Source organism: Ambystoma mexicanum, chromosome 6q (genome assembly GCF_040938575.1).
Source record: "Ambystoma mexicanum isolate Mex_15411 chromosome 6q, UKY_AmexF1_1, whole genome shotgun sequence".
In the NCBI taxonomy this organism is placed as follows: Eukaryota; Metazoa; Chordata; class Amphibia; order Caudata; family Ambystomatidae; genus Ambystoma; species Ambystoma mexicanum.
The window spans coordinates 487,842,206-487,868,791 of NC_090937.1; the positions used below are offsets into that span (position 1 = coordinate 487,842,206).

General features: G+C 47.2%; 1 protein-coding gene across 5 annotated transcripts in view; it reads left to right on the top strand.

Moving 5' to 3' along the window:
* CENPE (centromere protein E) overlaps nt 1-26,586 on the top strand; it is a 2,471,681-nt gene that overhangs the window by 2,329,356 nt on the left and 115,739 nt on the right. The gene's annotated exons all lie outside the window — the stretch shown is intronic.

A 26,586-nucleotide genomic window follows, 5' to 3' on the forward strand; every position in this document is an offset into this window, starting at 1 on the left:
ATTCTATTCCCGGTGTCGACGATACAGCTATTTCAAGAACTCTCCCAAGGTGCAATACAACGCCGCTGACAACATGGCTAACTAAAAAAGGGATCTGCTATAAATGGGGATACCCATTCCGGATCCTGTTCCAAACGGATGTCTCTCAACATCAGTACACTTCACTGAGGACAGCGGTAGAAACCTTGAAGATCCCAGAAGCGGAAATTCAAGTACTGGACGAGCAGACTCCCGGAACATCGGATCCTCCTTGGTCTGTATCCAAATCAAGGAAGAACAGGCAAAGTGAGCGCAGAAGGCCGTCAATGGATCGAAGAGAAAGGAGTGGACAAGAGGAGACCCCAAGCTGACGGGCAGACAAGGTCAAGTAGCTTCACAACAGCTGCTCATTTGAGAGCAGTCAGAAGGCTTCCCGGGCCGTACGGCATTGAAACGGGGACAACAAAGAGGATGTTTGATTCAGCAACAGCAGATCGGTTATTATTCCAAGAAGTTCATAGTTCTACAGGCAATAGGACTACGCACCCTTGATCAAGCAAAGAGCTTGATGTTGACCTCACAGGAGGTTGTGTTTGTTTTTTGCAGTGAATTTCTATGGTTATTTCAGTTTTTTTTGTGCCTTTTCTCAATTATTTACACTTTGACTGTAGGTTCCTCCGCTCCACTAGCAAGCGTGGGATATCTTATAATTAAGAGGAGTAACGGTATAAAACGCTGGCAATGTCGGGATTAGTGGTACGCAGGAAATGGCAAACATCGGCACAGTTTGATTAGCAGGAGTCGAGGGGCAAAATTGTTTGAAGGGGCCTTAACACCAAATTGTAAGAGATGACAGATTTAAATATAGTGTCCTTAAATGTTCAGGGCCTAAATTGACCAAGAAAGCTGAAAAGTGTTCTGTCAAAATTGGTCCATCTTAAAGTGGATATACCTCTCCTGCGGGAGACCCATTTGTTAGCGCAAGGTGAAGGGAGAATGAGATCTAGATGGTTCCCGCAACAGTATTGGGCCGCATTGGCTAGCAAAAAAATGGGAGTCACAATCTTAATGGTAGAATCCCTGCGATTTGAGTGTATAAAGGTGGTAAGGGATACCAAAGGAAGATATATAGAGGTGGTTCTGTGCATAGCGGGGGAAGGACCTCACAGTGGTGTCAATATATGGCCCCAATGAACAGCAAGCACAGTTCTACACGGACCTCTTCCCCCAAATAGCGCAATTCCAGTAAGGGGAGTTAGTGTTGGGCGGGGACTTTAATGTGTCATTGGAGGGAGGGATCGACAGGTCTGGACCAGAATCGGCAGCTGAATTAGCAAAGGCGTCCCCCATCAAAAAGGCTATGGTAAACTTACAGCTGGTTGATGCATGGCGGAACGTATATCCCCAGTGTAGAAATTACTCCCGTTACTCAAATGTGTACTGCACATATTCTAGAATCGATTACTTCTTATTGTCCCGGTCCTTGGTTTCTAGTATTGCGGCTGCTACCATAGGGGAGGCTTTGGTATCAGACCACTCCCCCATCACAATGCAATTAAACGGATATGGCCTGCGGAATAGAAAGTCCACGGTGCAGCGTCTGAATGATTCTCTCCTTACTGATACAGCCATCTGCACAGACATCCCAAACTCCTCACTCAATCCTTTCATGAAAACCTTACGGGCGAGGTGTCTATAGCGGTGGTCTGGGAAGCCCTCAAACTCACTTTACGGGGGGAACTGATTAGTATAGCCGCCGCCCAGAAAAAACTGCTATCAGCCCAAAGGGAAAAAGCAGAATAGAGGGTAGCTGGCTTGGAAACCCAATACAAATGGGATGGGGCCAGGAAAACATATAGGCAACTCTAGGTGGCCAGGGTGGAGCTGAAGGCACTATGCGCAAGAGCCATTTCACATCAATTACTTCGGGCAAAACACTTCTATTTTAGCACTTCTAATAAAGCGTCCCGCCTACTAGCATATAAACTCTGAGCTCAGCGGAATAGTACTGCGATAGGAGCTTTGTTAGGGAGAATTGTCAACATGTGCCAATTTTCCTTACATTTTGAGACCCCCAGCAACTTTGCTGGATTTCTAGGATTACATTTTATTACCTGGGAAGGGTGTGAGCCTTTTTTCCCACTCTTCCATGTTTTTTGTGTGTGTTTTACTTTTGTCTTCTTTGCTTATGGAGTTTTAAAACGACTCCAGTGGCATCATCTTTTTCTGTGCGTCACACAGCACCTTCAGTGCGGTGGCATATGGATGTCTTTCAGACTTCCCAAGGTTTAAATACCTTCTCTGGGACTGCCTACTGTCTCCCAGAGCATGTAAAGTTAAATTGACTTTACTAGTCTCTTTACATTTACTGACCCAGCACACACTATTTTACTATAAAGTGCTGGAGGGGTTGCCTAGCTTCCCCTGAGTCAAAACACTCATGTAACAGTCAAATGTTACCTTTTCCTACTTTAAATGGCTGGTGGCAGTGGTTGAGATCAACTACCGTGATTTTTCCCGACCGCTAACAACGGTAGCTAAAAATCGGGTCAGCCATGCTTTTCAATATGGCACCCCAGACCTATCTGTAAAAACAGACTCTGGTCATATATGTTCACCATTTCTTTTAGGAAAAGTCCTTCTTGTGTTTGTCTCTGCGCGCCAATCCAGGTTTGGTCCCTTTTGTTTGTTGGCATTTGGCGGGCTTAAGTGCTGAAGCCCTCCTCTGGCACCTGAGTGTCTGGGATGGACAGGATGTGAGGGAGGTGCCCGAAACTCCCTGTGCTTAGTCTCCTAGGAGACCTGAATGCACTCTGGCGTGACTGGCTGGCTGGCTGTCCGGCAAGGACAGCCACCATGCTGTGTGAGTGACAGCCAGGCTGGAATGAATGGGGGAAAACTGTTTAACAGCAGGTCTCTGGGACTTGGAAAGCAGACTCAACCACTGGAACGAAAGAACCGAAGCCGAGCTGAAGGAAGAGGACTGGTGCAACTCCGGGAGGACAGGTGAAGGCCTGCTGCAAGTCCGAATTGCCTGAAACTCCAATCGACGAGAGAAGCCCTTCAAGGTTAACTTCTTCCCTTGAGGTTGGTGGGAACAACCAACTCGTACGCCGCCTGGACACTGTCCCCATCTGGTCTAATTTTCATCAGAGTGCTGTTGAAAACCGGATAGCCCGAGGGAAGGAAACCAGCTTGTGGACTTTAAGGCACTCGTACCTTAAACCAACGTCTTGCTAAGCTTTTGGCCTCATCCCTGGGCAGTGCAGGAACCTCCCGACGTCGTCCTTCTTGTCCCCACATCTGAAGATAAGGAACTGCGAGATCTGCTCGAACTGCCAGGAACAACTGCCTCAGCTACAGCTCTTCTTCAATACTAAGGTACTGTGCAAACGCGGTCCGGAAATCTTTTCGGCCATTGCGAGAGTTTGTGGAAACTTTCTCAACTTCGAAGGCTTGTCCTTCCCTAAACATTCGTCAAACTTTTCGCTTAGCCAAACTCTTATAAACTCTGTGGCAAAGACTTAACCGTGATCTACTAGAACTGTGCTATCCTATGCAAAGACTTTGAACCATTGACTTTGGCCCAGGCCTATTGAGAAGAATTGCTGGTTGTAGCTAACTGAAACCCTTTGCTCTGCCTATGAATGTATTTTGGCTGTCTATTCTTATAACCTTGTCTTTTTACCCCTTTATTAAGTATCTGAAGTGCCATTTTGCTCCCACTTCAGGGGAGCTAAACTTGTTCATTTACTTACCGGTTGTATTTTTGTGGTTTATTAGTGTGTGATATTGAGCTGCTTATGCTAGTGTAATGTTTTCTACTAGAACTGTGCTATCCTATGCAAAGACTTTGAACCATTGACTTTGGCCCAGGCCTATTGAGAAGAATTGCTGGTTGTAGCTAACTGAAACCCTTTGCTCTGCCTATGAATGTATTTTGGCTGTCTATTCTTATAACCTTGTCTTTTTACCCCTTTATTAAGTATCTGAAGTGCCATTTTGCTCCCACTTCAGGGGAGCTAAACTTGTTCATTTACTTACCGGTTGTATTTTTGTGGTTTATTAGTGTGTGATATTGAGCTGCTTATGCTAGTGTAATGTTTTCCAACTGACTGAGTAAATAAATGTATATTCTTTTACCAAGAAAGCTTGATTAAGTGTTTGTTTGAATCACTGTATTAGTTGGTCATTTGTGTAACTTGTTCTACTGCTCACTTAAACTCTTGAGATGAGTCTGGCTGCTCAGCCATCACTACCACTTTACTGTGTAGTACACGCTTGTACCAAAGATGAAATTGTGCTTACACTTGTAGTCTTAATTGCATGTAGTGTTCCCAAAGGGTACTGCATGTGATTCTGCCTAACAAGCTTTAAAAGATAACAATGGTCATTACAGACTGCAGAAGATGAGAAAATACAAATTCTGTCACAGTACTACGGTGAACGGTTCGCAGTGGATCCAACTACAGCCCAACAACAAGAATCCTTTATACTGGAGGCACAGCTTCCACAGATTACAAAGGGGCAGAGGCAAGCTCTGGAAGCACTGATCACATCGAAAGACATTTTAGGGGCCATTCGCTCCCTTCCTGGCAATAAAGCACCGGGCCCGGATGGCTTCACGGCCACCGCCTTAAAAAAATGCTCTGCAGTACTGGCCCCTCACATAGCAACACTATTTAATTCCTTCTCTGAAACAGACAGAGAACACCTACCATGGGGTAGTCGCAGCTAACCCTATTGGCTAAACCGGATAAAAACCCTACCCTGTGCTCGTCCTATCAGCCGATAGCGGTCCTTAATTACAACTCCCAGATTTATTCAAAGGTACTGGCTACAAGGCTAGCCTGTTTTTTACCCACCCTATTGCTACCTGATCAAACCGGGTTTACCCAGTCGCCAAGCATCTGACAACATTCGGCAAACTATAGATTTATCGGCCTGGGCGTGTAAACACAAGCTAAAGTTGGCGTTACTCTCGATCGACGCGAAAAAGGTGTTTGACCGCGTGGATTGGTCATGCCTGTCCAAAGTTCTGGCGGGGTTTGTGTTGGGCCAGAGATTGTGCAAGCTACTACTTGCTAATTTTGTACTTCGTCCACAAAGATTAAAGTGAACGGGACATAGTCCGATCTAGTGCGCCTATATAGGGGGACCTGACAAGGGTGCCCACTCTCCCCACTGCTGTTCGCCCTCTCCATTGAGCCGCTAGCCTGTTTGGTGCGCTCATCAGGGGGAATAACAGGCCTAGAAATAGCGGGCTATCGCCACAAATTAGCTTTATATGCAGTTGACCTTCTCTTTTATATGCAGAACTCAAGCACCACACTGCCACATATTATCACGTTGATGGATAGATTCCGAGAAGCATCGGGCTTTAAAATTAATTTGGCAAAATCGACTACAATATTTCAGAGCCGATGGAGACGGTAATGCAACTGCAGAGTGATATCCCCTTTTCATGGGCTCTGCAATCTTTGGAATAGCTGAGAAGTAGCCTAACATCGAAAGTTTTAGACCTGTACGCGGCCAACTTAGTTTGGTTATTTAACAAAGCGAAACAGTATCTACTTAGATGGGAAAGGTCGGAAATAACCTGGTTTGGGAATATGACAGCCGTTAAGATGACACTCCTTCCGCGCCTGCTGTACATCTTCCAGGCGTTACCAGTTCTGATTCTGAAAGCCCCTTTGAACGCCCTACAGGCACAGATATTTAATTTAATATGGTCCCGCAAGAAGCAGAGAGTGGCCAAAAGCACGCTGTTGTCGTCCAAAATGGAAGGGGGGCTAGCGGTACGGGACGTGGAGAGTTATTTGTATGCAGCCCGGTGTTAACGAGCTATGAGGTATCCCAAACGCAGGAAACAAAACACTGGGTGAATATCAAACAAGCTGCAGCAGAGTCCCCATTAGATGTGATGTGTTGGGTTCCCCCCAAGGCTCCCAGAATAGGTAATTGGGCTCTACCGTCCTCAAGGGTCATACTGGAATACTGGGACAAAACAGTCCGTAAATATAAAGTAACCACTTATCCCTCAACAAGGACAGTGTTGTATGGCAATGAGGAATTCCCCCCAGGGCTTTGAAGGGGAGATTTGCCCATTGCAAAGAGGAAGACCTACAGACATTGGGTCAACTGTTTCAGAACAATAGTGCCCTCACGTTTGAGAAGTGCACACAGGGTTTTGGTGTAGGGGAAAGAGACATATTTGAATACCTACAACTGCATCATTGGGTCAATTATCCAATGGTAGCCCAACAGGGAAAACGGGAAACCACCATAATTGAAGACTTGTTCTTTGAAGACCCCTCCTACCCCCCAAGGTTAAATTGGCTACCATCTACAGGGCCCTCAATAAGAAGAGGTCCCCACAGACATACACGGACGGATGGGAAAGAGATATAGGTAAACCCATTGATGATCTTGCATGGTTTAACATATGGACGAGGGCCAATAAAACATCCCAGGCAGTTCATATACAGGAGAGTGGCTTCAAATTGGTACTCCACTGGTACCTCACCACAGAGCACTTACACAAAATGTCCCCCACCGTCCCCCCAACTGTTGGAGGTGCAATGCACCATTGGGCTCCTTTTTTCACATGTGGTGGGAATGTCCTTGAGCACAAACATTTTGGCGGATAGTGGTCGCCCTGGTAAAATACATCTGTGGATTTGAGCTGGATATGTTTCCACTGGTCTTACTCCTAGGGAATGAAGACGCACAAGGCCACTATAAACTACTAGCTAAAATCTCCAGGCTGGTGACCTTTTTCTTAGTAGCCTCTCGGCTGGTCATTGCACGGCACTGGAAATCACAAGACACAATAGGGATAAAAGAAAGGTTGGCTAAGGTGTGGTATATGAATGCAATGTGTAAAATTGAATCAGCCATGTGAGGCACAACAGCTGGGTTCTTGTCAGATTGGCACCACTCATCACATTTGTGAATGCATTTTACAATCCTGGTATCCATCACAGGCCTCTCAAGATGATCTCCTTTTTGTTACTTTAGAGATAGAAGCTGCCTGCCTAACCCCTAACGGATTACTTACTGTCCAGAAGCTAATATGGTAATAGGCCAACACGGAAAGTGTTACTGTATTATTTTATGTTGAGTTCTGTGTAATGTGATCTTGTTTTTGATTTCTTGGATTTTGTTATCTTTTCCTTGAACCTTTTTATTTTTCTATTTCTCATTTAACGGAGAATCGTCTGCAAAAGCTGGGAAAAGCTAAAGAATGTGATGTTTGTTATGGATATGATTTTGGTAATAGATATAACGGGTGTGCACCACCATGTCAACCCGGACAGCTGCCATAAGAAACTGTAGACTACATATAGCAAGTCCTAAGGAGTTTTGATGAGGGGGAAGGTCAGCAATGTTGATGATGTACCTGTAGTTGATTCAATAAAGTTAAATTGTAAAAAAAAAAAAAAAGAAAGCCTTGTGAAACCCAGGCATCTTCCCCACTTTACAGGACTCTCAGACTTAAGTGTGTTTTTCTTCCGTTATTAAATTGCAGTGTGAAGTAGCGCCGTTCTGTGGTTTTTGCCTCCTAGCAAAGCCTTCATCTAGCGAACGCCTGTCGTCTTGTCCAATTGTCCACTATTGTCTCATTTCTCTCTGTCTCGTCTGCTTGTGCTTCTCCCTGTGTCCTTCCCTAGTGTTCTCCCCGCCCCCGCACCCCCTTCCTCTCCCTTTCTACTCTATGGTGCTCTCTGTCTCTCCTATCTTTTATTTATTTTTTCACTTTATTTTTATTGAACATTTTTCCATAGTACAAAGGAAAGATAAGCATACAAGCTGTTATAACCACAACAAGAAAACTCCCCCCTCTTCATTTCCCCCCACCCGCTCATGAACAACCAAACCCAACCATTTGTTGGGGACAAGTGCAATCAAGTTACTGAGATAATATTAGATAGTCATGTCTGACGTATTGGGTTCAACATCTGCACAAAGGTTAGACTAGGGGACCGTGTTTCAGGAATCGCCATGGATCTCACCAGAGCTAGGAATCTGAGTCTAAGGGCCGTACGCCTGTTGAGTAAGAAGGAATCCATTTTGTTATGAGTGATCGCCGTTAGTTTCTCATAACTGACGATCGTCCACAACTTAGTGAGCCATTCACTTTTGGACAGAGCTGAGGAGCTTTTCCAGTTCTGGGCGAGCGCTAGCCTCACTGCCCTCAACATAGCCCCGACCACTCTAGGGAAGCTGGCGCGCTCTGAGTCAGGGGAAGGGCCACCAAAGAGCAATTCAATTGGGAGTAGGTCTGGGGAGATGCCCACAATATCTTTGATCCAACTCAAGAGCTCTGACAAATAGACCTGTATGGACAGACACTTCCACCACAGGCAGTACCAAGTTCCACGCTGCCCACACATCCATGGGCAAAGAGGGGATACCCCCGTGCACATTCTTACCAATCTAAACTGGGGGAGGTCCCAGGCATGGAGAATCTTAAAATTGTGTTCCATAGCCGCCATATGCAGGGACACTGAAAAAAGAGCCCTATAAATAACTCCCCCCCCCCCCCGGGTTGTCTCATCCAGCACCATTCTTAGCTTATCCTCCCAATAGTGTTTGAAGCCCTGCCTACCCTCCAGCCTCACCGTGCTCAGTACTTTATATATCTTGGACAGTGATCCCTTCCTGGATGTGGATTCCACAATTATCTTCTCAAAGGGGATCAGTACACCACATGGGGCTGGTCAGAATGCCCTTACCACGGAGGTAATCGAAGACTGACATCGATCTCCCCCCCATGACCTTAGCTAACTTCCCATAATCGGCAAAGGTGCCTTGAGTCAACAGTTGGGCAGCCCTCTCCAGGCCCATTTCCGACCATGACTGAGTGTTACGCAGGCCCCTGCTGCCCAGGTTGAGGGCCCCCCCCCCACAAGAAGGCGAGGGGGGGCCATGAGGAGAGAGGTGCTTTTGCGGCATTGTTGTTCCACGAAGCCCACATGACTGACAAAGTAGGGTGAGTTTTAGGATGGCCTGGGAGAGTCTTGGGCGGGGAGCACAAGAGGTCCCTTACTTTTCTAGGGTGGGTCTGGGTATCTTCTATATACGTCCAATACGTGCCCATCTCGTCCCTCATTTGCTCCAACATTACCCTGAGCTGCGCTGCCCTGTGGTATTGCCTGAAATCCGGGGGACCAAAACCCAGAATGAACTCGAGAGGGTCAGGGTTGCATGATTCACCCTAGGCCTTTTCCCATTCCAAATGTATCCCTGGACCAGGCCGTGTAAGGGTGAGATGGAGGAGTCTGGGACATCAATGGAAGGGCCGAGAAGAGGTAGAGTAGGCGGGGGAGAACACTCATTTTAATTAACTCCATACGGCCGAACCACAAAAGAGTCAGGGGGGCCTAGCGCAGGAGCTCCCTCCTGATTTTGTCAAGAATCGGTGAGAAGTTCATCTCAAAAAGGGCACCTAAGTCTCTAGGGAGGAGGATACCCAGGTAGGGGGAGGCCTTCCGTTCTATTTTCATACCTGCCACCATGTCTTTTCCCTCGGTTCCCCCGGTCCCTCCCTCCCATGGGCATTATACATGATTTGGAGTGGTTTATCTTCAATCCTGAGAATTTGCCAAAGATGCGTAGTAGGTCAATGAGAGATGGGAGGGAGTCTGGTAAATTGGTCACACGGGCAAGAATATCATCAGCAAAGAGCGAAAGTTTAAAGTCGTGGTCCCCACATCGTATCCCCGTGATCACTTGACTGTCGTATGGCGATGGCCAGGGGCTCCATAGCCAGGGCATACAGAAGCGGGGAGATGAGGCACCCCTGCCTAGTCCCTCAGGAGAGAAAGAGGGGGGAAGAGATGCACCCATTAACGGCTACTCGTGCGGAGGGGCCATTATACAATGTAGCAATCCATCTACGGAATCTATCACCCAATACCATTCTTTGCAGGACCCTGCCCATGTAAGGCCACTCGACCCGGTTGAAGGCCATTTCTGAATCTAACGAGATGAGCTTGGCCTCCATATCCTTGCTCGAGGTTTCATACATCAGGTCAAGGGTCTTCCTGATATTATCCAACCCCTGTCTCCCTGGAATGAATTCCATTTGGTCTCCATGGACCAGGGAGGGGATGTGTTGGGCCAATCTATTTGCAAGTAATTTTGCCAGGATTTTCACATCCTTATTAAGAAGGGAAATGGGTCTATAGGACTGGCACCGAGTTGGGTCTTTCCCTTCTTTTGGAATAACCATGATGAGGGCCGATAACATGAACTGGGGCAAAGATCCTGTATCCAGAGCCGCATTGAACAATTTAGCCAGGAAAGGTGACAGGGTTGAATGAAAGGATTTATAGAAAAGAACAGTACAACCGTCATCACCTGGCACAGTGCCCCCTTTCATGGAACCTATGGTGTCAATTACTTCCTGGGGAGAGATTGGCCTCTCGAGAAGGTCTGCTTTCTCATGGGGGGGTGTCTGAGGGGTGGGTCCAGGAACCGCTCGGCATCGGACTGGTCTCCTGTGTGTTCAGATTTATAAAGTCGTTCGTAATACTGGCAGAACTGTTCCGCTATCAGAGCATCATGTGCGTATTTGTCCCCCTCGGGTGAGTGCACTGAGTCCACCCTCCTACTGTTTCTAATCTCCCTCAGCTTCCAGGTCAGAATCCTATCTGCTTGCTCTCAATTTTCCATGTATCTTTGCTTAAGGAAGGCCAGATTCCTTTCCATCTGTTCTACTAGGAGGGCGGCCAATTTCGCCTTTAGCTGTTGGAGTTCTGTCCATTTACCCAGGAATATTTGGGACCATAACTGACCTCCCGGTTGGAGAGCCTCTATTTTATCTCTGAGGATTCTCTCCTCTCTCACTCGTTCCTTTTTCCTTCTCGCCCCCAAATCAATGAGGACACCCCTGATTGTGGCTTTGAAGGCATCCTAGACTCCCGATGCTCCCACCTCTCCATTATCGTTAAATTAGAAGTACTCCTTTATGGCCACGAGAAGGGGTTGGGAACGTTCCCTGTCCCGCAGCCAGTCAGTTATTCTTTCCTGTATGGAGGCGTCAACCAGGATATAATCAATTCTAGAGAATGATGCATGGGTTTTAGAAAAGAATGTATATGGAGGATTGGGCCCTGGTCGACTCTGATAGCCCTAGCTCCTCGTTGACTCTTAGAAAGCAAGAGGCCTACCTCCTTTGTGTTTGTGTGTCTGCACAGGGGTCCCCCAACCTCCTATCACTTTCGGAATTAAGGACCATATTGAAATTCCCACCCACTATAAGGGCTTCCTCCGCGAATGCCATGATCTTAGATTTCACCCCTTCCCAGAACTGATCTTGAGCCTCGTTTGGGCCGTAGATTGAGATTGCCGTCACCTTACTGCCCCTGATTTCCCCCTTGGCCATTGCATAGCGCCCCTCAGGATCTTTCCGCTGGGGCTTTGATATGAAATGCGCTCCTGGAGACACCACAAGAGCTACACCTCTCTTCTTAGCTGGGCAAGACGCATGGAATAACTCCTGAATTGAATGGATTTGGACCTGAGAGACGTTTCCCTCCCTCTAGCCCAATGGGTCGCCTGAAGAAACAGGAATTACAATTTAAGCCTTTTAAATTCCCTAACAACCATAGACCTCTTGTGGGGGGAGTTCAGCCCATGAACATTAAGAGAACCCCATGTCCGTGATCAGTGTTTGTAATCCATCGGGGGGACAACCTTTTCTCAGGCCTCCTCTAGAAAATCGCTTAGTAACACCGTCCCCAAACCCCCCCCCCCCCCTTGGCTCAGTAATATTGCATTCCCCTCAAGGGAGCAAGCCCCTATAAAGGTCGGGCCACAGCCTGGTAGTTGAAACAAGCAAACACCCAATAATGATAAGAACAATAACCCTGAATTCTCCCCCCCCCCCTTCCCCCCGAACCGCCTGGACCAGCTGCGACATCGAGAATGTTATTAGGCCAGGCCACCAGTGTCACCCTCTTCAGGGTTGACCAACAAGGCATAATACCCCTTCTCAGAGCCCCCGCCCCTCTGTACTCAAACATTAGCAAATAACACTAACACTTGCTCCTCCCTTTCCGGGAGCAAGGACCCAAACATCTCCACGTTTTCAGTGCAGAGATCCAACCAGATCAACAGACAGTTCGGCCCCAGGTCATCCGAGGCAACAAACTGGGTTCGGTACTCTTGACTCTGCCAATCTGCACCAGCCGCCTTAGGGGTGCAGTCAGTCGTTGGTGGAGTTCCGTGAGGCCTGAGTTACTCTCCTGAACTTTCTGTTACCATGGACTTAGCGTCTTTCATTGAACCCATTGGTTTTCTCTGGACCTTTTGGCTTTCTACCCCCGTTTTCTTGATCTCCCTGCGTGGCGGGGTTGCCCAGAAGCTCTCGGGAGACCCTATGGATGTCATCCTCCGTAGCCAGAGAGTATTTGTAGCCTTCATATTCAAACGAGAGGGAAAAAGGATATCCCCCACCTGTACCTTACAGCTTTGGATTGAAGCCATTTTGTCAGGGGGCCACACAGACAGCGCTGAGCCAAGGTGAAAGCCGACAAGTCCTGGTAGATCATGATCCTTGCATCCTTCCAGTCAATCGGGCCCCTTATTCGGGCAAGCTCTAAGATCTTGCTCTTCTCTGAGAAGTAATGGAATCGCACTAGTATCGACCTGGGGCCCCTAGTGGACGCCCCGGCCCTATGGGCCCTATCAATCATCGGTTCATTGGTGTTGCTCTCATCAAAAAGCCTCTTGATCACCACGTTAACAGACTTTATGATGTCTGAGTCTCTCCATCCCGCTCCGGGAAGCCCAGGAATATCACATTGCAGCATTGCTCCCTGTTCTCCAAGTCATCTAACTTTAGGACACGCTTCTCTTCTTTCAAGTTCAGAGAGGCGCTTATCTATCTGGGTTTCCAGAAGGTCACAGAGGATTGGTTAGCTTCGAGGGCTTGGACTCGGTCGTCCATGGAGTCCACTTTCTTGTCCAGGAAGTCCAGCCTTTTCCCAATGTCAGCTCTAAAAACCCAGATCTCGTCTAGGAGGGCAGCCATGCCCTTACTCATTGTTAAGACATATTTCTGAACTCTGACCTGGAGGGCAGATGTTCAGAAGGCCAGCCTAGTTTCTTGGAAGAGGGTTACCGCTGGACAAGCCAGACCAATCAAGGTAGCTATTGCAGGCGGTCAAGGCTAAGTCTCAGGAGGGGTGATGGTGACTGAAAGACCTCAATGAGCACACAAAGCAAGGACACTTACAAATTACTCCCAGACAGGTGTTATATCAAGAATATAAACACATTTATTACTCAGACCATAGCAAAAGAATCTCAGCAATACTAAGTAAACCAACACAACACAATCAATACAATATATATACAAGACCATTGGGGTCTAAAGGGTTAAATGCACGAAATATGTCGACAACCTTGATGTGAAGGAACCAGGCAGTGCAGGTAGTCTTTAGGCCCCTTTCAACATCAGCAACACACCTAAGTAAGAGGCAGTCCACGCCCTAAGAAGAGAGGATCCTTGTGCTCAATAGTACATGCAATGCAAGTGCACAGGGCAACACGGTAACAACGTATGCTCCGGTCCTGGAACACTCATCTCACTTCAGACCTGGGATGTGTACGAAATTTGGTGTGCGGGTGCCGCGGACACAGGGCTAGCAGTCTACCAAGTTTCGAGAGCCTCCTCGAAACAACGGCGGAGACAGAGCAAAGGTCCTGCGTAAGCTGGTTGGCCCAGGGACACTTCCGAGAAGGCTTACTTGCAGGGTTTGTTGAAGGTGCCGACAATAGTTGGTCCCACTATTCTAATGGGTCAAAGCGTCTTCGCAGACCTTCTAGGATGACTAGATGCAAAGCAGGCTCAGGGTGCCAAACCTTCCAGCGGTTCCTCGACTCGGCTTCTTGGTTTCAGGATACTTGGATCCTATCCTTTGCTCAGTGAGAACTCTAGAGATCGACATGGTATTGGTGTTTTTGGCCTCCTCTTATCCAAAATTCCCTTTGCGCCATAACGAAGACGACCCAATGGGAGATCTGCTCATACACACGTACTCCATACGTGGACCTCTCACGGACCACGGTGGTCCCAGGCATTCATGGCACTCCAGACTCTCTGGCACCCAGGATGTGTATTGGGGACAGACACCCCAGCGAAACCCTGGAGGCAGACACATGGCATGCAGAAGCTCGCGAAAGCTTGACGTTTCGCGGGAAACTGCATGTCCAAATAAGGACTGACCGGGTCGGCTCGACCTGGGGAAGGTGTTACGCTCACCTGGTCTCTGCGGGGATGTTGGGGCACGGTTGGAGCCCTCCCTGGATTTGGCTCCCTGGAATCGGTTCTCACCCCCAGCTGCTGGCAAGTATGCTGTTCTGGATGCTGGTACTGCCCCTGCGGGAACATGGGAGGCAATGAGAAGGGTGTGGAGGTATCGTGACTCCCCTTGGACCTTTCGTGCCAAACTGAGGTGAGTAAGCGTTTACCCATATAGGCTCACCTAATACATAGTTAGGGCGAGCTCTCTGTCCGGCTTCTCATCAGCAGGGGCTCTTCAAGAAGACCCAGTTGCGTCACTGGTCCGTAGATGTGGTGGCCCAGGCCGGCTGTGACCGAACCACTTTGAAGGTAGGAGTCTTTATGATGATTATTGTTCATATAAGTATTATTGTCTTGTCACACGATTTAAGTTCGTACTCTTAATGGTGTCTCTTTCTCCCCTATAGGTGTTTGCAGCCCAGCGGAGCCATTGCGCCGGTGGAGGACTTCGAAGTGTTCCCAAGAAGATGACCAGTTGGAATCCCAAGGTAAGCGCTAGATGCGATGGCGCGTAACCTTAGCAAATGTCTCTATAGGATTCTACCCTTATTTGTTCTTTCCTCCTGCAGGTGTAGTCTGGCGGTGCTTGGAGAAGAGTTGCGGTATGCGGACCTGACAGCCGGTGAAGGATGCCTGCGACCTCGACAAAGCTGGCCGTGTAGAACTTAGGAGATGGTGTCCGAACTAAAGGTCAGGCAAGGCGTGCAGTCGGTGGTTGTATTCCACGAGCCAGGTAAGTGCACCCTGGACAATCGCGGGTAGGTTCACTGCGAGCAGGTAAGAGGCGCTTCAGCTATGATTCAGCTGGTTCTTATGGAGAAAACGGGTAAGTAGCGCCTCCGCGATGGTTTGGCTGGCTATGCAAGTAAGATGCTTCTCCGCGATGGTTTCGCTGGACGACAGGTAAGCTGTTCCTCCGAGATGGTTTGCTGGGGACAGGTAAGAGGCTTCTCCGGGATGGTTGCACTGGAAAACAGGTAAGATGCTTCTCAGGCGGCGGTGAGCGTTACGCTGCTTATGCAGAATAAGGCGAAGCCTAGGCCTGCGGGGTGGGGCAGGCTTAAATAGCCTGGTCCTGGCCATGCCCCCTTACTCAGCTAGATGCTTCCACCTTGCCACTCCCAAATGATGCTGCACGTGCTGCTTCATTGATTCATATGGCCATGCCCGGCCCAGATACACGTGGTTGACTGATGTGAGATGGAATGGCACGAGTCCAAGGGAAAAATTGTGCAGAGCACACTTTCTTATGAGCCTGGCACCAAAGGCGCCAGGACTGGGTCCAACTGGACCCTTTTGGGGATGTGAACTGGGGTTCCTGTCCAGTGGCCATTACAGCACTCCCCTTCAAGGCCCCTCTCGCGATTGTTCCCCCTCCTGGCCTTGGTTTGGTGGGATTATTATGATGAAATCGTCTTAACTAGCCGTGGGGCATGGACAAATTCACTGGGCTCCCAAGTTCGATCTTGCGGTACATTGCCTTTCCAATCAATTAAGTAGTACAGTTTGGATCGTACTACCTTAGAATCCAAAATGTCTTTGACTTTGTATTCCGGTTCCCCTTCTATGACAGCTGGTTCGGGTGGTGTTTCAATCCGAGTATCTGGCTTCATTGGTTTCAAGTGGGAGACATGGAATACCGGATGGATCTGCATGTTAGTTGGTAAATCTAGCTTCATGGCTGTAGGATTAATAGCAGCCTTGATGGGATAAGGTCCTATGTACGTGGGTCGGAAGGCCCGGGGTCCTTTCAATGGGATGTTCTTGGATGCCAACCACACTTTATCCCTAACTTGGTAATGTGGAACTTCCCTTCGGTGTCTATCTGCAATTTTTTTCTGTTGTTCTTTAGCCCTAGTTAGTGTCTCGGTAGCCCTTTTTAGAGTTTGTGAGATAGTTTTGTGTAAGGTTTTGACAGCTGGTATTTCCAAATCATCAGGAGAGTCAAAGACGGATGTTCGGGGGTGGCGACCTTTGACTGTATGAAACGGGGTCTGTCCGGTGCTAGTGTGGACTGAGTTGTTGTAGGCAAACTCCGTTAACCAGAGAAGGTTTTTCCAAGGTTCCTCGGTTTGTTGCAGCATGCACCGGAGGTATTGCTCTAAGGTCTGATTGGTTCTTTCGGTCTGGCCATCGGTTTGGGGATGGTGACTCATGGATAGCCGGAGGTCAATTTTGGCTATTTTGCAGCATCTCCTTCAGAGAGCAGAAACAAATTGCGTTCCGCGACCTGAAATTAGCACCGATGGGAAACGATGTAGTTTTACAACTTGTGCGGAAGCCCCTTCTAAGGAATACAGTGGGCAGTCTTCAATAACCAGAATTGTATTGAACCTGTTGCAAGAAGGTAGGTCGGTAATAAAATCCATCGACGGTGTATGCCATGGTGCTGGTGGTACCGCTAAAGGACGTAATAGCCCCGCGGGACTTTGTTTCTGCAATTTATTTTGTACACACACCCCACAGGGGGTGATGTATTGAGCAATGTCTTTTCTCCAGGTTGGCCACCAGTAGCCCTTTTGGATCTTGGCCCGAGTCTTGGTAATTCCAGGATGCCCTTCTACTAGCGATTCATGGTAATTCGCTATTATCTGCCTTTGCAAGGTTTTGTCTTGAATATATACCCTTTCTCGGAAATAAGGCAAATCTTCCTTAATGGAGTATTGGTTCCTTCGAGCCAGCCATTCCTGTTGTGCAGTTGGAGTGATTTGAATTCAAAGATCTTTTTTCACTTCTTCCAAACAGGAGGTTGCAGCAATTTGATTCTGAATCCGTACTTCGGGTATAATGGCCACAGGCTCGGAGTTTGCAAAGGCTTCCTTGTTTTCTCCCACGCGGAATAGGGCGTTGGCTTTCCCATTGCGCACCCCTGGTCTGTTTGTTATTACGAAGTCATATTCTGCAAAGAAAAGGGTCCAGCGGAGCTGGTGGGAGGATTGGGCTTTGGCTGTCTTTAGATATTGTAAGTTTTGGTGATCTGTAATAACCATGACCTTGTGCCTGGCTCCCAGAAGATAGTGTCTCCATGTCTTGAAGGCCCCTTTGATTGCCAATAGTTCCTTGTCTGTAATTTCTTTTTTTTATTATTTTTTATTTATTTATATGGTTAATAAAATCAACCTTTCAAATATCAAGAGGTATCACAATATCAAAACACTACAATTCATAAAAAAAATAGATTTACAGTTTGTTCATTCACTACAGTTAAAATTCAAATTTAGTGTATCTCATTTACGCTAACTATGGGTGTACACTAAATATTTCAACCAAAAATCGCACAATTGCTATTTTGGTCCTTAAGGCAGTTGCTGAAAAGATACAATGCCATAAGTTCTTATTAATATGTGCATTTTGGTCTTCAAAGAAATTTCCAAAGCATTTTTGTCGAATAGTGGCTAAGTTTGTACAAAACACTAAACAATGCTCCAACGTTTCTCTTTTGTCAATAACCTTACAAAAGCGACATACATTTTCTGATTGCATAATTTGATTTCTGCGCGCCTGAACATCTAATGTCGGCCAAAGGTTCAACCGAAAACGGAGAAACTTCTGACGAGTCTTTGAGCAAGGAAATTTGGCCAAATAGTCAGACATTGTTCTACATTGCTTGTGCCCAAATAGCGCTCGATCAAAATCCTTGTAGTTGAGACATTTATTTTGGGTCAGAATCCAATCATGTTGCTGGACTTTCATTTTGGCACGAGCTTCATTGTTCAAAAGTAACTCTAAATCAACTGAGGAATCAGACATTGCATTCATAGTAAAAGTGCACCATTGTTTTGAAAAGGCCTGATTTTGTTCTAGAAGATGACTGGCCACCTTTCCCAAAATGTCTGATCGCTCTAAGGACAATAGACATTTACGGAAAAAGGCACAATATTTCCAAATTACGAATGAGAACATTGAGAGAGATCCCAATTCACATCGAATCAATGGTAAAGGTGTGCAAGCGGGCAAATGTAGTACTTGTTTCCAAAACATGGATTCAATTCTATCCCACCACTCCACAGGTTTAGGACTGCGAGCCTCAGACCCATAGGTCAAGATTGGCGTCACCTTCTGAAGAAAGAAGGTGAGAATATGTTTACACGTGAATTTGCCAAATTTGGCCATAAGTATCTTTGCTTGCGCAATTAAGGACCGTAATTTGCCCTGGATCTCTATGTCAGGGTCAATACTTGGTAAAGTATCCACTATAAGGGTGCCCAAATACTTATAGTTGGCTACCTGTTCTAATGGAACATTGTGTAATCGCCAACAAAAAGTTTTAACTTTACACTTTTCATGCCTCTTACAAACCATTATTTGGGTTTTATTAGTATTAATTGTCAAATGGTTTGTGTCTACATATGTTTCAAGGCCATGCAAAAGTTTCTGAAGACCTGTATGGGTTTTTGAAAAAAGAATCAAATCATCTGCATAAAACAAATAAGGAACATTATGCCGGCCTAATCGAGGTGAGTCACTCACAATTTGACTCAAAGTTACGCCCAAGTCGTAAATAAAAAAGTTAAAAATGGATGACGCCAGAATACAACCTTGTTTTAGCCCTCTAAATGTTCGAAATTTCGACGTCAGATCACCACTCAAATTAAGTCGAACCTGCATGGTAGTATTGGAGTGTAGTAGAATGATTAGGGATAATAGAGAGGATGGACAATTATGCTTGATCAGCTTATGCTGTAGTAGTGATCGATCAATTGAGTCAAACGCAACCTGGAAATCAACAAAGGCTAGATACAAAGTCTGCCTTTGGGCTGCGTGATCAGAAAGGAGCATTTGTAGCGTAATGATGTTAGGGATGGTACCCAAGCCAGTCACAAAGCCTGATTGAAATGGGTCATTAAGTTGGACCTGCGAAATCCACTTCTTGAAGTCTCTTAAAATCAGTCGAGAAAAGATTTTTCCTGGCGCGTCTAATAGTGCAATAGGTCGATAACTGCACGGCTCTTTCCTATCTCCTTTTTTATAAATAGGGACAATAATAGAATGAGTCCAGGATGACGGTAATTTTTGAGACTTCAAGATGAGACTAAAGATGGTAAACAGAATACGACTCCACACTTGTGGATAGGCTTTGAACATCTTGTTGGACAAACCATCTGAACCACATGCGCCTGAATTGCTCGCTTTCTTGATATATAAAAGAATATCTCCAAGATCAAATTCTAGATGAAATCTAGGAAAAGAATGAGAACTGTCTAAAAATGCATCATTAACAGGCAGTTTATAAAGATTAGAAAAATAAGCAATCCAGGCATGCTCTGAGACTTCATTTGCTTGAATTATTGTTTGGAAGCCAGAAGTCACTTGATTAAGATAAGACCAGGTTTTAGAGATATTCTTACATTGGACAGCAGCCAAAAGTAGCTGACTATCAGTGTGGTAAAGCTTTGCACGCCTTGCCTTCACCCAATTTCTATACTTTGTTTTGAGGTTGGAGAGATATTTATGGCGAATATTAGCTGGAAGATTCAGTACATTTCTCTTCTGTTGTCTGAAAAGGCGCTTGCGATCTCTAATTTCTAAGTCAAAGACATGCGAAAATTGAACACAGATAGAATGTTTCGATGAGAAACTAGGGACTTGAGACCGAAACACTTGTAGCATATCAGAGTAGCAGACATTTGGGGAGTCAGCAGTGAGGGCTGTAGCAGCTACTGCCTGTGTCAAATAAAAATGAAAGGCCTCAACTGACTTCTCAGTCCATCGCAGTTTATTACCAGCATTGTTCACACAAAATTGACTTTGCAACATTCTGTCTCTATGCATATTACAACTGCTACTATACTGCCAGACAGCTGTAAGTTGTTTATGATCACTCAGCTCTGAATGCACAATTTTGAAATCCACAACATCATGGAACAGGGACACATTCGTATACATATAATCAATAATAGATGCCGATGCGCCCCGGGACCATGTTGAAGATGGAGGGATGTCGGAATGGAAAGCTCCGTTCAGCCTTGTGAGATTATGATGTTTACTAAATTGTTCCCATTGTTTTATACGAATGGAATTGCTTTGTTTAGTTGAATTAATGCAATCCAGATTAAAGTCTCCTGCAATAAGAAGTTTTTGAACCGATCCATCCAATAGGATTACGGTCAGCATATCATTTAAGGCCTTCAAGAAGCATTCAACCGCAATCCCCACTGGATTCCAGTAAAGGTTAATAATGGCATATAATGTTGTGGATAATTTAAGTCTTGTCATTTGAATATAGGCATTAGGTGAGGCCCACGGATAGATATTAGCGTTATTATCTGCCTGTATTGCAGTTAGAAGCCCACCACATGGTCTGCCACTCAAACCTTTATTGGCCGCTAGAGAGATCACATCATGAGCATCCCAAATGGGATCAGTGGTCAACCAAGTTTCCCGAAGTAAAACTAGCTTATAGTTAGCTAGAGAACTAAGATCATTATTCAAGAAGCTTAGAGTGACCCCTCGTATTCCAACTAATAATAGAAAAATTACATAGCTCAGCAGCTTGACCTAGCTAATGCTGTTTTAAGGGAATCTGACAAAATCTTTCACCTTGCAGCTCATAAACATGATTTTTGTGGTTGACATAGGGAACTGATTGCTGCTGATTTGGAGCACCTAGGTCAGTAACTTCCAATGATACCTCAAATCCTAGATCGTGCAATTGTTTTTGGGCCGCCCAAATAGCGTTCTAGACGATACGTGAATCCATCCAAATTCGCACAACATTCGTTTTCGAAATGGTACAAAAGTCAACCAAAGCCACGTCGTACGAGCTAATATCTTCTAGAGATGGCACATCAGAAAAAATGCTCAGAATAGAGTTACGATTTAGGACATATTGAGGGCTCGGGTATGGCCTACAACTGAGCAATAAGCTAAAATTAGCAGGACGCTTGGCCATAGGCTTAGTTGCAGGTTTATGGGCCACAGGCTCTGAGCCTCTATTTCTTAGAGCCATTGCAGGCACTACACTGGGCTTAGACTCTTTTTGGCAAGCAGCCTGTAACAATTCAAAAAGTTCAGGGGCAATTTCAGCCAGGAGTGACCGTCCAACAGTACTAGTAGTACCCCGTAATTCAGTTTGCGGCATCAGTTTTGCACCTGACACCAATGGGCAAACTATGGGGGTAATTGCTTTCGTTAAACTCACACCAGTATTAGGTAAAGATGGATTGTTTGCACTTAAGGGGTGCTTAGATGACAAAGCCTCAGGTTGAGTGGCGATTTTTTTTGCCATACCAATCTGGCCAGACATATATGCATCAACAGCACGACGAATCTCCTGTCGATGGAAATCCAAAGGCAGGCTCGCAGCTAGACCGCTTGAGGCATCATCAGCTCTAGGCATGGGTGTGGGCATGGGAGTGACAGCCTCGGCTTGACAGTCCATGTCTTCTGCCAGTTCAGCCAATGCATCAAGTGGGGCGTATGCAGGGATAGTATTTAAATCTTGTAGAGTGGAAACGGGAGTGCGTATCAAGGCCATTTGATGGTATTTTTTTGCAACTGCAGATGATGCAATGAGCGCACTTTTTTTGGGTAGTGCAACACGGCGGAGAAATCTTTTTGTTTGGGCTGTGCCATTTTTCTTAGCGGCTGCAAGGTTTTTGGATTTCTTGCACTGGGGCGTTTGAATCGATTTCGCACCAGTCATAAGTATTTTAGGGGTAAAGATGGTATAAGGCACACTTGGGGCACCTTTAGCACTGGTACAAGGTGTGGAAACCATTGGGTCAGCTGGACTCAAATTTGCCTGAACCATGGAATCCACAATAATACCTGCAATACAAGGCACTGCTGACGATGTAGGTAAATTTGCCACAGACGTGGCAACATTGTTTACCCAAGGTCCTGAAAGTGATTCAAAAGAAGTTTGAGAACCTATAGATACTTTAGTGACAACCGGCTTATCACTAGTGTCAGTTGAAGCAAAAGATGAGTCTTTTTTTTTTTTTGCTGTAAAATCATGGAAGCACTCTCTTGCCATGTTAGAATTTGATCTAATTTACACGAATGATCGCCCATCTTTGAGATGACTGAATCAAAGAGTCTGGACAAAGATTGTAGGGAGACATGCATTGCCGATAGTGTAAGTGCCATCAAGTTTCCCGGATCCACTACCGCCTCCACTTTACCAGTTGCTACTACTGGCATAGGAATTCGACGTGGAGTCGGTGCATGATATGAGTCTTCAATTTCCGAACACTCGGAATTATGATCAGAAAACATAACAGGAGACTGCGACAGGTTCAACATGGCTCTCTCAGGTTGCAATTGTTGAGAGAGGCTCGAGGGATCCATATCTAAATTAACCACTACAGCATCATTGGTCACACAAGTAGGTGTAACAGCCTTTGCTCCAACAGGAGCTGTCAGTGGTAGGTTATGAAGTATCATACTATCGGATAAAGATACTCGAGATGAGTTTTCACAGGGTGTGATACTGGAGTGCACTGAGCAAGCACCATCTATGGAAATCACTTTTTTGAAAAAGGCGGGCGAAGCACACCCTTTAAGTCAGGACCAGGAGTAGAGCACACTTGTGAATTGGCAGGAGCTCTCATATCAATAGGAGCAGAGATTGCATGTTTGTCTTTACAGAATACCCTAATGTCAGGCAGTGGCGGCCTTCTAGGACCAGCTTTCATGCTGTTCCGACCGCGAGCACCGACTGGAGTCGAACAGCGAAAAGGGACAATTTTATTATTTGAATGATGTTTGGGCTTAGATAACAAGGTGTTAAGAGGACCCTTATGACATCCAAGATGCATAACTGGAGGCATCCCCATTGTCAACGTAGGAAATCTTGCTTGCATAATCCAGCCACCTGTAAATACTGATATATACAAAAAAGTCTACAGCCAAACGATAATTTCAATAACAGGCGCAATTGTGCTAAAACCAGAATTCCTTAAATGATTTTTTACACTAATTCCATGGGTCCAAGGACAGACTTACTAAATAACAGCAGTCCGTATTATGTTCATTAGGATCTTCGCTGACTGATTCGATTTTTACCGGATCCTGCACTTGCGCCTCAGCTCCAAACAGCCGCACAACAGCACAGTTGGCGGCCTTGCCACCGCCGGGCTTATCGCCGCAAGGGTGGATGGGAGGGTGCTTTGAAGCAGCGTGACTAGCACTGCTCCCTCCTCCTCTGGGCAGCGCTCAGAGTCCAGCGCTCGGGGTCCTGCAAGAGCCTTAAGAATGCTCGCAGTGCAGGAAGGTCCAGGTAGGTCCAGGGAACACCAAAAGTACACAGACAGAAACGAAAGTCACTAATTGCATAGTTCAGCTCAGGTGCAGAAAACTTACGGGACCAGAACGCTATGGGATGCAGTTGTCCAGTATCCGGATCTCTCTGTTATAAAACCGCTCCCATGGCAATGCTAGAAGCATCTGTTTCGACTACATATGGCAGGTCAGGACGAGGATGTCGCAGAACTGGTGCTGAAGTGAAGGCCTTTTTCAGTTCCTGGAAGGCCTTTTCAGCCTCCGGAGACCAAAGGAATCTTTTATTCTTCTTCAGTAAGGAAGTGATTGGATGGACTATTTGCGAAAATCCGGGAATTAATCGTATGCTTTGCACCCCTTTGATGGATGTTGGTGATGGCCATTGTAGAATTGCGTCCACCTTACGAGTATCCCTATGAACACCTCTTGGGGTAAGCATGAAGCTCAAAAATTTGACTTCTGTGACGTGGAAAAAGTGTGCAGAGCATACTTTCTTATGAGGTGCCAGGACTGGGTCCAACTGGACCCTTTAGGGGATGTGAACTGGGGTTCCGGTCTAGTGGCCATGACAGAAGGACAAAGAACCTCGTGGCATGGCCATTTTGGAGCCAGGCCACCTATTTGTGCCAAACGCGATTAACGCAGTTAACATGGCAGGAAAGGCATAAAATATTATGAAAAGATAAGCTGCCACCAGCCATGTCCATGACACATCTGCACATCTCGCAAAAAGTCCATCGAGATTATCTAGGGCCATTGTAATTGACTATGAGATCCAAGTACACTCTACTGTAAGGTACATTGTGCACTTTTTACATGTTGCAGAAAAGTTGCAACATTAGAAAAGGACTAAGGGAAACAAAATCTCCCAATAATGGCTGTCTTTAGGGCATGTCAATTTCCCCATAAAAAGTGAGCGAAAGCCCAGAAGACTGCAGCTGAAGGCTGTTCTTCTCTGGCAAAGTCAGTCTATGGTGTCTAAACAGCAGCAAAAAGTTTGGGGGTGTACACATGGAGGGAAAATTACATACAATTATGAAATCTTTCCTAATACCCATCACTTGGGCCTCAGTTGTGTCTGATTGCGAGGATGAAGGCATGTCGGGAATCTCTAATGCCGTGGCTGATGAATGGCGAAACCTCTGTAGGTAAATGGACCCAGTTCATTAACAGACAACTGCAAGGTTAGATGTTAGCTGCTATGGTGGGAGGCTCTGTCTGGGGCGGGGGGCGAAGGGATCGACTCCAGGCCTGAGGGAGACGTAAAGGAGTCTCCGGAAAGATGCCCCTCTGGAGGGCTTGCTTCAGGGGGGACGTGTTCGGTTGGAAGTATTCCTTCGGCTCTAAGTGGCCTCGCGTCTGGGAGATTGTATGCGTCGGGGTTTGGCAAAGCTCTCTTCTTCCTCTTCCTCCTGCTCAGCCGCCCGGGGACAATGCTGCAGCCGTATTCAGGGGGCTGCAGCCGTATTAAGCAATGTTAGAGGATCCGGTCAGGACAGCGCTACGGCCTGGCTCTGTGGGTTCGCCGCAATCCTTAATGGCGGTAGAGCTGGGCGAACCGGCTCTGAGGACCACTGAGGCCCAGTACCGTTACCGTGGTCTCCAAACGGGGTGGTAGCTGAGACACGGTCGCACCGGGGGGGGTTGCTCCTTCCTTCCCCTGCAGGGCGCCCACATCTCGACAGCAGTGCCTCACCTCCTCCCCCAGCTCCTCAGTAAAAAAATAAATAAAACCGATCCCTCTTGCCTCAACAACAGTTGCAGTGGTGCAGCATGCAGAGAAAGTTCGCCACCACGTAGACCAGGAGGAGGCACTTGTTGGAGCTGCCGATGTGTACGGGTGGCAAAAAGGCACGGGAGTTCACGGAGGCGCTGCATCTATACCTTCAGTCCTCCCTCTGATACCGGCCGGAGGCCCGTACAGGGCCGCCCCCACCCCGCCACAGGCCCGTTCAGGCCGTTCGCTGATGTACTCTAGGCAGGGGTGGGGGTCAGGACAAAGAAGCAAGGTGTAGGTGCTGTGATGATCCGGGCCGCTTCAGGGCCCCCACCGGCAGAGAGATGGGGCAAAAAGGACCGTGGCTCCGGGCTCCCCCCACAACCCCTGCCGTGAATGCTAATTTGTCAGGGCACACCGGCAGAGCCCCTTAGGGCCGTGAAGTGCGGGGCTAGGACCTGCAGCACTTACCTTGCAATGAGCAGGGCCCGTCTGCTTCCCAAGGCTGCGTCTCTCCCTTCCTGTGAGCAGAGGAGGAGGCTGTCTCCGGGGGAGACTGGAGGTTTCTTCCGGTCCCAGCGAGAGACTGGATTAAAGGCACAAAGAGCAAGTAGGATCTGGCTGGAGGTCCGTGCCGACAGGACCCCCCAACCCCCTGCTGAGGAATTGCTTGTCTGGCCTTCAGTGGCGGCTTTTGGAGTACTTAATAGTGAGGACGCCGATTATCGCCCTCTGCTGCTGCTTCTGTAGTGGTATTGGACGTCTCTGGCTCCAGAATGCTGGATGGAGGCCCCCGGCAGTGGACCAAAGCCTTGATTGGTCTCGCCCATGCCGATTCCTCACTGCTCTTCCGATGCAGCACCCCAGTTGAGCAGGGGTGAGGGATGCGGCCGTCGGCCTCAGTCCGCGGCTTCCGGGAACTCCGCCGCACTGGTCGATCTCTCCTCCAGCCCAACTGCAGATAGGGGAGGTGGTGGACCTGGCGGCACGGGTCGGGGGAGGGTGGCCGCCGGACACTTCACTCCTCAACAAGAGGTGGGGGGAATCAAGCAGTTACACATTGATTGCAGGCCTCAAGCCCCTCCCACACCATGGCGTTTTCCTGGTTGTCTTAGAGCCGCCCAGGGTGACGGGCGCGCTCACTCCTTCTATGCAGTCTCGGATCTCAGGTCCCACGCCTCGTCGGAAGGTCGGAGTTCTTTTCAGTCTCTGCCCTGAGGGTTTAGAAAGTCCTGGGGGGGGGGTCATGTCTTCTCTCTTGGAGGGTTAGAGGGAGCTCAATTCCCTATTTTCACACCCTTCGGAGGAGACCGACGGAGATGTGTTAGAACATCTCTTTTCTAACTCT